Source organism: Otolemur garnettii, unplaced genomic scaffold (assembly GCF_000181295.1).
Source record: "Otolemur garnettii isolate 467f Iridium unplaced genomic scaffold, OtoGar3 scaffold00071, whole genome shotgun sequence".
NCBI lineage: Eukaryota > Metazoa > Chordata > Mammalia > Primates > Galagidae > Otolemur > Otolemur garnettii.
The window spans coordinates 3,737,662-3,748,752 of NW_003852466.1; positions in this window are offsets into that span (position 1 = coordinate 3,737,662).

An 11,091-nucleotide genomic window follows, 5' to 3' on the forward strand; every position below is an offset into this window, starting at 1 on the left:
TGGCTGATGTGTAGACTGCATAGAGCCCTGGATGGTCTTCCATGTATATTCAGACGTGCCTGATGTGTAGACTGCATAGAGCCCTGGATGGTCATCCATGTATATTCAGACATGGCTGATGTGTAGACAGCATAGAGCCCTGGATGGTCTTCCATGTATATTCAGACGTGGCTGATGTGTAGACTGCATAGAGCCCTGGATGGTCTTCCATGTATATTCAGACGTGGCTGATGTGTAGACTGCATAGAGCTTAGGATGCTACTCTTTACAAAGCAAAATGTGAAATGAAAAAATTAGATGGAAATGAGATTTCAGGAATATCAATGCTCAGGGCTCACATGGGGAGTATTTATGGAGTCTATAATTTAATGTAAATATTTTATCTATTTATAAAGCAAGCCAGAAAGAAATTCAAGTTATTTTAGTGACTAGTGCAGCATCATGTTCGGAAGTTTCATAAAAATCAGCACTTAGATAGTTGGATATTAATTGGTTGGTTTCACTATTATTTGTAACTAAGATATATGCTAAGAAAAAAATAAAATATGTAATGTTTATTGAGTATTCTAAAAAGTAACCTAGATTTAAAATCATGTATACAGTTCTAAATTCTCCAAATTAGGGAAGTTATATTCAACTCAAATGCAGCATGAAATGAGTATTTATCCCTTTACTAAATATATTAAGTTGGTCATGCATGAACATTAACTAGAAATCTATCCTACATCACAAAAATAACTGATTTGGGTGTAGAATATCCAAATCCAGTTCATGTACACTATCTCATTTGACTTTCACAATTATGTTTTTTCTTTTTTCTTTTTTTTTTGTTTGGGATTCACCTAGGGTTCAAAGAATTAGGTTACACTGGTTGCATTGGTTAGGTAAAGTCCCTTATACTTATGTCCCACCCCCAAGAGGTGTGCCCTACACCCTCATCCCCCATCACCCTCTCTCTTCCCCTCTCCCTGCTCCCTCATTCTCCTACCCCACCCCACCTGGGTCATCTACTGCCTTCATCTTAGAATTGAGTACATTGGATTCCTGCTTCTCCATTCTTGTGATGCTTTCCTAAGAAGAATGTGTTCCACCTCCATCCAGGTTAATACAAAAGATGTAAAGTCTCCACTTTTTTACTGGCCGAATAGTATTCCATGGTGTACATACATATACCACAGCTTGTTAATCCATTTCTGGGTTGGTGGGCATTTAGGTTGTTTCCACATTTTGGCAATTGGAAATTGAGCTGCAATAAACAGTCTAATGCAAATATCCTTATGATAAATGACTTTTTTTCTTCTGGGTAGATGCCTAGTAATGGGATGGCATGGCAGCCATTACTACACATCAGCCATGTCTGAATATACATGGAAGACCATCCAGGGCTCTATGCAGTCTACACATCAGCCATGTCTGAATATACATGGAAGACATGAAAATGGGAGGTCTAATTTTAGTTCTTTGAGGAGTCTTCATACTTCCTTCCAAAAAGGTTGTATTAATTTGCAGTCCCACAAGCAATGTAAAAGTGTTCCCTTCTCTCCATATCCACAACAGCATCTGCAGCTTTGAGACTTTGTAATGTGGGCCATTCTCACTGGGGTTAGGTGATATCTCAGGGTAGTTTGATTGGCATTTCTCTGATCATTAGGGACAATGAGCATTTTTCATATGTTTGTTAGCCATTCATCTGTCTTCATTAGAGACGGTTCTGTTCATGTCTGTTGCCCAATGATATATGAGATTGTTGGCTTTTTTTGTTGTTAATTAATTTGAGTTCTGTGTAGATCCTAGTTATCAAGCTTTTGTCCAATCCATAATATGCGAATATTTTTCCTATTCTGAAGGTTGTCTGTTTGCTTTGGTTGTTTCCTTAGCTGTACAGAAGCTTTTCAGTTTAATTAAGTCCCATTTGTTTATTTTTGTTGTTGCAATTGCCACAGAAGTGTTCTTCATAAAATCTTTGCCCAGGCCCAAGTGTTTCCCCCACACTTTCTTCAAGAATTTTTATTATTTCATGCCTTGGATTTAAATTTTTTATCCATCTTGAATCAATTTTTTTAAGTGGTGAGAGGTGTGGGCCCAATTTCAGTCTTTTACATGTGGTTATGTAGTTCTCCCAGCACCATTTATTGAATAGGGATTCTTTTCCCCAGTGTATGTTCTTGTTTGGTTTATCAAAGATCAGGTGGCCATAAGAGGTTAGTTTCATCTCATGATTTTACACTTGGTTCCAGATGTCAATCTTTGTGCCAATACCATGCTGTTTTGATCACTATGGTCTTGTAGTATAGCCTAAAGTCTGGTAGGGAGATACCCTGGTTTTGTTTTTATTACTAAGAATTACCTTGGTTATATGGGGTTTTTTCTGGTTCCATACAAACAAATTATTTTTTTCCAAATCTTGGAAGTACAATGATGGTATTTTAATGGGGATTGCATTGAATCTGTAGATTGCTTTGAGAATTATAGACATTTTAACAATGTTGATTCTCCCCAGCAATGAGAATGGTATGTTCTTCAAATTTCACAATTTTTTTTTTTTTTGAGACAGAGCTACAAGCTATTCCCCTGGGTAGAGTGCTATGGCATCACAGCTCACAGCAACCTCCAACTCCTGGGCTCAAGTGAGTCTCCTGCCTCTGCCTCTCAAGTAGCTGGGACCACAGGCACCCACCACAACACCCAGCTATTTTTTGGTTGCAGCCATCATTGTTGTTTGGTGGCCCGGGCTGGATTTGAACCCGCCACCTTAGGTATATATGGCTGGCGCCTTAGCCGCTTGAGCCACAGGCATCGAGCCAAATTTCACAATTATTATGTCACTCACTCCATTTTCTCTAAATTTGTCAGATGCCTCAGAACTATGACTGCCTTAATTATAGGTAGGTTTTAAGGGTCACTGATTAAGGGCACTTTTAGCCCTGAAATATTTTTGCAACCTGTTCACCAATGTTTGACATCTTTTCATAAGAGATAAATCTTTCATTCCACAATGATAAATAAAACTAAACAAAATTTCCATGAGATAGGCAACATATTATTCAATGCCACACAAAAGTATGGAAAGTTTAGGTTCTAAACAGATGTGTCAATGATCCGACATTTGCTTAACCATTAATAACTGTGCACTCTCATCTATAAAATGGAATAATAATTCTTTATTCCCCATGTGGTTTTTTCCTAGGATTAAGTATAACAATATTTACAAAGCACTTAGTGAGCATGGCAGCTAGGAAGGACTAAATAAATGTTAGCTATTTTCTTGTAATTGTTTGTTTTTGCTGCTGTTGTTAAGACTAATGAGAAAAGGGGACACAGTACCAAGAGCACCAAATTATCTGAAGGGAAGGGGATACACATTCCACAGTAAAGAAAAGAAAAGAACACCAAAGGAAGAGAGATGTTCCTGTGGCACATAATGAACAAATAACCCAAACTCCACAATTTTTCACTTTGGCCCTCTTGGGCCAGCCAAAGGGCTGTGGGCAGAAGAGTAGGACTCACCGAGGCAGGCAGTGCAGCAACATACCACCAGATGGCAGCATAGAGCCACGGCCATTTTCACCCTTGGGCAGCATCGCGGCTTCCTGGTGCTGAACACCACAAGGTTCTGAAGAATTGGTCCACGCCAATGGAAATAGGAATTCTCCCAGCCAGACTCCCTCCCTTACAATCTAGGTGTATCTTGTGTATCTAAAACCTTATTTTTATCCACTTTCCCTCACTTCACCTTGCAGTTCTTGGGACTGGAGAACAGCTAATAAATCTGACTTACTACAAATTCTCTAAAAAGAGAAAACATTTCACACCCAAAGAAATGAATGGCAGGTCCCGCTCTTGAGCAAGCATCTGGCTGTTCTTTCTAAACCTGTAACGGCTCGTCTATGGCTAAAAGTGTTATCAAAATAAAATACCGTTTGCCACACTTTTAGTCAAATCACATTTTGACAAGATTAGTTCAAAGGAAAAAAATGCTACACAAATCTGATGGCTTTTTTTCCCCAGAAAAGTGTTCATTAACATCTAAGACCAATTTCCAAATAATGAATAGCTTATGAATGGATTCATACAAATAAAGTATATTTCCTCCAAAAGGCCAAAGTCTTCATGAAATTTCATCACTGATCTAAAGAAACAGGTCATTTTTCCTTTATAGTTATGAATAACATTGAGGTGATCCATTATAGATTAAAATAGTATAGGATTGTTCTGAATCCACGCATTTTTTTAACTAAAAGTTATTCAAGAAGAAGGTCAAAAGTATACATAACGTCCCCTCGTGCTATAATTTACCTTTGATTTACAGATTTAGTGAACAGATCAGAAAAACATATGTATCCAAATAGCTCCCTAGAAAATATGCATATGCAAAAGCTGAAAACAACAAGTGATCCCTGCTTCTGTCAGCACTTACTTATACTTGAATTTCCCCAATCTGCTTTTTTGCTGTAATACAACCTGGCCTGGTGTTGCAATTATGTGTGCACCCCTTATCCTGGGAGGTATGCCTAACTTTAATGTGGAATAAATGAGAGCCCTTGTTAATGTAAATATTTTAAAAACATTGTTTAATAGTGATTCTACTTTGAGTGGGAGAAAACACAAATAGTAACCATTTAAAATATGTATTCTTATCTTAAAATTAGTACCACCAATAATTAATTTCATCAGTAATATTAACAACCCACATCATGGGTCTCTGGGTATGATGCATAAGAAGGACACACAGGCTAGACAGCACTCATGCCAAAAGACCATAGCCTGGATCCCATGATGAGGAAAGCACAGATAAGCCCAAAGCGAGGGAAATTCTACAAATAAGTGCCCTGTACTCTGCAAAAACACTGGTCAAAAAGGAAAAAAACAAATAAACAAACAAAAACTGATATATGTGCTGGAGAGAAATAGAGACAGAGAGGGAATGTGCAGACAGAGCAAAATAGTGACTGATGGACCAAAGCAAAGTTCTTTGTACTATTCTTGCAACTTGTCTATAAATTTAAAATTATTTCAAAATAAAAAATAATGCATTAAAAAGTGATAACAAGACAGTCATTTCAGGCTAACAACCAGTAAAGAAATTTTTACCTTATTTTATTAATAACACAACATTTTGCCAAAAAAAATTTTTTTAAAGAAAATGAAATTGCCCACAATCTTGCCCCCTATTCTCCAAGTGCCACATGCCTCCAGGCTTCCTCCACTACCTGTATAATTGTCTTTTGCACAGTCTTTCCCAGCTCTCCATGACCCCTTGACTGGAGGCTGGGCTCCCACCTTCCACCGGTCCCCTCCCCACCTGGTCTCTCCAGGGCAGCTCACCTGTGACTTTTGTGGTTGTCACTGAGCCACTGTGCAATGAACATTTGCTGAATGAATGAATAAACAAATAAATTATAGTGAAAATATCATTTTCTTTTTTGTAAAGCAAATTTAATGATACTCTACACATTTACCTTTTAAAATAGAGATTTTGACAAAATACATCATGAAGTGTCCAGCTGAACATTTTAGTATTTGAAAACATCCAAATGTTGTTTAATCCTAGTTAAATTCTTTCTACTCTAGTTCATCCCTAGGGTCCACCTTCTGCCAAACTGAAAAGGAGACCAAGTGCTCCCCTAACTCTTCCCTTATTCTCCCTTTCCACCCCTGTCTTAAGCAAAGCTGGCGGCCCAAATTCTGTCTGACACTATACTTCCCTACCTGGAAACCTCTGAGACCAAGTGGCTATATGCAAATCTCTCGAATCAGATCAGACTGAGCTCTGCCTCTGGTTGAAGCCCAGCACCCTGAATCTCACTGAACTCATCGGGTTATGGAAATCTGGAGGTGTGAGGCTGGGGATCTGGGCGAGCGTGCCTTCTCCACTAACCAACTGTGGGCTTGTCACAAATGGTTTACTCTTTCTTGTTCTCAATTTTCAAGTGGGCAAAACAGCTGGGATTAAATTATTTCTAAAATCACCTTGAGTACTAAAAGGCTGTGATTCTATGATTCTATAGCCAGGAAAATAGAAATAATCATGTACAGCGTAACAGGAAATCAGGAGTGGAGAAATTTTGAAACTCAACGGAACATAAGGATAATGATCATGAATAATAAATTACATGGGTTATTTTGGGGTTTTGATGCAGAGGACAGAAGAATAAGGCTCCCCTCATACAAATTAGTGGGATAGAAGTAGATGATCTCAATAGACTGATAGTTATGGAAGACAATAAATGACTTAATAAAACAACCAGGACTCGTACCAGCTCTCCTTGAATGACACATCTCCAAATGCTGTAATTAAATACCTCGGAAATGAAATTCTGGCAATGAGTAAGCTTTTCTTCCTTTATACTTTCAATAACTTAAGTACAGTAGTTTTTTAGGTTACTAGATCAATGTTTCCCAAAACACGGTCTACAAGTCTAGACCAGACATCAGAGCATTTCAGAGTAAGAAGAGAAGGCTTGATGAACAAGTCCAACTTGAGGAAAGTAGGAATCCACCTGGTTGAGTGGCTTGTCAAATGTCACACATATGGCACAGTGGGCTCACTCCTGGGACTTCCAGCTGGGCATCTCACCACCAGGTGGTCATTTATAGAACCCTTCCAACCAGCCAGCAACAAGCAGGTCTCTGGTGCTCTTTTTGAAGCAAGGGCCATATTTAATCCCTGTTCATGCCTTTGAGACAGCTGTCACCTCAGCTGTCATGTACAATGACACCCTTTGCAGTACTAGAGTCATTTCACCACCCTGGCATGGGGGCCAAGAAGGACCCCGTTCCTCCCTGGTGTGCGTCCCTCTCCAAACACTCTAGTGAACTTAGTCTCAGGCAACTCACCCGACATGACCATTCACTACAAGTGTCTATTTTTTGAAACGGTAGCAGAGCAGGGCTACATATTCCTCCTGGGACTTCTATCTTCATCAAAGTATCCTCTGGAAATTTGGAAAATAAAAAAGTCCTTGCGTTATAGCACCTCAGACATGCTCTGAATTCAAACTAATAAGCTGGAAAAAAAAAAAAAAAGCCAATCCTCCTACACAAACACTCAACAACCTATCTCTTCTCTGACCTTGCCCAGGTAGAGAACATGAAGTTAAGGCGTACTTCCACAAGGGAAGATAACTCCCTCCATTCTAGCTATTGGCAATCATAAAGATAGGATATTTTGCCCGATCTGGTCATGGTGGGTTTTGTGTCATGCCTTTGTTAGCCTCTTGGGTTAACCCTTCAGACCCAAACTAGATGAGAGCTAAACTTGTGCATTTCCCCTCCTCTGTGTAAGACCATTCAATCCAAAACCTCGGGATTCAGATAGACAGCAACAGAACCTGTGGTCACAGAACTCTTGCAAGATTTTTAATGAAAATAATGCAAGGATTTTTACCCAGTATGAAGTAGTATCTTCAGGACAAACAAGAATGTGATTTCCCAGATCACAAGGTCAATAAGTCCTTGCTAATCATCTGGAAAGTTCTTTAAGTGTGACTCCAGGCTTCTCAAGGTGCTTTTATCATCCAGAGTAGTCCCATGAAATGAAAGTGATTCCTCACCAATTCAAAAGTTGGAGAATTCCTGACCTGGAAATTTGGATTTAGAGACATAACATCTTAGCCCTTCTTTCTAGAGAGTCAAGACCTATAATTTAATTTGTGAGATCACTCACAGGAAAGAGAAATGGTAGAGTCATGAGTTTTGTTTTCCTGGTTGGGAAAATCAGATTATGTAAATCTGGATCCCTATTTTTTAACTTACTAGCTGTGTGAACTTGGGCGAGTCACTTTGACTTGAAATCTCCTTTAGTGTGTTTGTGAAAACAAATTTGATAACTAATTTAACAATAAGAAATCAATATACTTCAGCTATTATTATAGGTTCTGCTGGGAAGGTAATGTCACATAAAATCTAGGCTTGGGAGTTCTGAAATTATATTGCTTGAGTTAAAATCCTGGCTTCATCTCATACTAATTATGTGACTATGGGCAAATTATTTAACCTCAAGTCACAGGTTTTTCTTCTATAATTTGAGAATAAAGATTGTTATAAGGAATAAATAAGAAGAAAAAGCAATGTATCCACAGAAAGTATGTGGCACAGTGCTTGGTGTCTACTAAGCATTTTTCAAGTATCTGTCATTGTTACTAACATTAATGTAGTAACAGCAGTGGCAGTAGTGGTAGCAATATTGCTTTCCTTGGTACACAACTCATAATTATTAACTGTGGAATATCGCTGAAAAATGTTCTTGGCAGGATTAATGCCCCCATTCCTGTGTAGAGCTCATTATAAATACCCATCTTCACTGAACAGTGTAAGTACCTTTGAAAAAATGTTCTAAATGAAACGAAAGTGAACTACATTCAGTAATATTCTACATGGGGACACATTTTTCCCCTCTGAGTTGTTCCATTTAATGTATTAAAATCTTTTTCACACTGTTTTAATAGTTGGGATAATTAAAAACAACAATTCCTGCCAATGTTTCTAATTTAAAATTTTTCACTGGCCTAATATTATAAACTTTATAGTATTTACCTGAAGTCACTTTATTCTTAAAGGGCCTTATTATGCAACAGATGCGCACTGAATTTGAAGTCAAAACAACATGAAACAAAATATATGTTAATATCTCTTCCATCTACTATCTTGGGAAGGATATTGTGACCCTGGGCCATTGCTGAATAAGTTTTTAATCTCAAATTTCCTCATGTGTGAGAATAGGGACCTAAGTATCTTCCCTGTCTATCTTCCAAAGTTATTATTGGAGATCAGATGAGGAAAACTTGGATTGAATTGTAATTGAAGTCATTATACAAATTTAAGTTATTCTTATTTCAAAATGTGAGCTCACTCATCCACACAAATGCTAGTTGTTGGATTTTGTTTGCACTAACTGAAAAACAACTTATTTGGTTATCTTTTAATGATACCTTTACCTTCCTCAGAGCCTGAGTTTGGCTTTTAGGGGCAGTTTCAGAGTAGGCCTTGAGGTATTCGGGGTGCAGATCCACACTCTGAGAAACAGGGGCTGAGCCTTTCACAGACTCCTGTAAGGAACGTCAACAGGCTTCCTCAGAGCCGTGCATTCGCCAAAATACATACTGACGTGATGAACCACAATGGATTTAAGTGTTTGAAGTCAAAAATACACTTTTAAAAATAAGTACTTAAGTTGGCCGATTGAGTAATTATACCTAGATGCTGAATTAAATTTGTTCAGAATAAAACACAGAGTGAACTTCTTCATTTTAACATCATACACTAAAAGCAAGGAAAACCAAAAAGGAAAATTACAATTCCATGGAACATTTCCTCCTTTCTACATTATGGAACAATTGCAACTTGTAGCTGAGTTATACAGGCAAACCAACATACCCTGAGGTCTCTGTGAAAATGTTTAGATTCAAATTAAAATTGAATATACTTTCTTTGCTCCTGGCTCTGTCTGCTTCTTTCTGACTTATACTTACTTTTTATATCTCCTATAGTCTGGTGACTAGAAAGTCTTCTGCAAAAGAATCCTCCAAACTTGAAAAACGATTGCAAAAAAAGTCGGTGCCTATTTTCCACTTTTCCTGTGTTTGCTTGTCGCTGTTGAGTGCGACACTCTCTTCTTTTGCTGATGCCCAGTTCCTGTTGCACTATCCAGGTGTCTCCACTGTTTTAATTATGAGTGGAATGTTGTGAAATATCTGGATGTGAGCAACTTCTTGTGTCGGTGGACTATGTAGGGTGAGCTCCAATGTTGTGAAGTGTGGAGGTGATGATGTCTCGTTCACTTCACTCGTTCAGACATAACTGCCTCCAGCATATCCTGAGAAGAACATAATATACCCGTCAGCTACTTGGCAAGCACCGCCTTGGAGCAGCAGAGGGGAGAAACCCTGTTTAACCAGACAACTGGTTCAGAGGACTCTTACTGATATCATGTCTCCCCATGTTCACAGTGCCCGGATGAAAGGCTGACATCCCACCACAGGCAGCCAAGGGTCCTTGCTCCTCCTGAACTGGGTCTTTAGTCTGGTGGGAACTGGGGACAGTACCCCAGTTTGGCATCAATTTATAGCAGTAGATCAGAGGTCGACAAATTCTCCCTATGGCTGAAAGGGCCCTCCATATTTTGAAACTTGGCTCACTTAGCATGTTTGCCTCTGGAAGGTGAAGGTGCCCTAAGTGAGGGGGTTAGCACAGTGTGGCCTCTGGCAGCTGGAGCAGTAAGCAGCATGTTTCCTATACGGGAGGGAAATATTTCTTCCTTTCACCTAAAACTGCATTACTCCAATTTCAAACTAGTGTCTTGATTAATTCACACCAGCCCTCTGTAATCACACATGCAAGCTTGATCCTGATTACTGAGGGCAACATCCTGGAGAAAAGTGAGAAACAGGCAAGAACTTGACCTCATAATAGAGAACAAACTGGATTCTTAGCATCTTACAAACCCCTGTGGGAAGAGATTATTCTTCAACGATATTTGATGTTCTATAGATTCAAAATTGAAAGTGATTTTGAACTTCATGCACGGTATTTACTTATGTATGACAACACACCCGTTCATGTCCTGCTATCTGCTGGCTGTCGATGTAAAGCTCATTGCACTTTCCTGGTCCTAACATCCCTCATATGCTTTGCTGCCTGGTCCCTGGAAAGTATTGACACTGCCATTCACTGGTGCATTTTCATTACCTCAATAACTATGATTTCCAAGTTTTGCAGGGTTTTCTGGGTTTTTTGCTTTGCTTTTTTTTTTTTTTAAGACTGGGTCTTGCTCTGTTCCCCAGGCTGGAGCACAGTGGCATGATCATAGCTCACTGTAACGTTGAACTCCCTGGTCAAGTGATTCTCCCACTTTAGCTTTCTGGGAAGTTGAGACCACAGGTGTGTGTCACTGCACTCAGTAAATTTTTTAAAATTAATTTTGCACAGAGGGTGTCTTGCTATATTGCCCAGGTTGGTCTTAAACTTCTGGCTTCAAGCAGTCCTACCTGCTCTCATGGAGATATATTCATATGACCTCTTTTATTTCCACATCCTAAAACCCAGGAGACATTCATTAGATAAGTAAAATCAGAATAGTAAGAAACAGAGTCC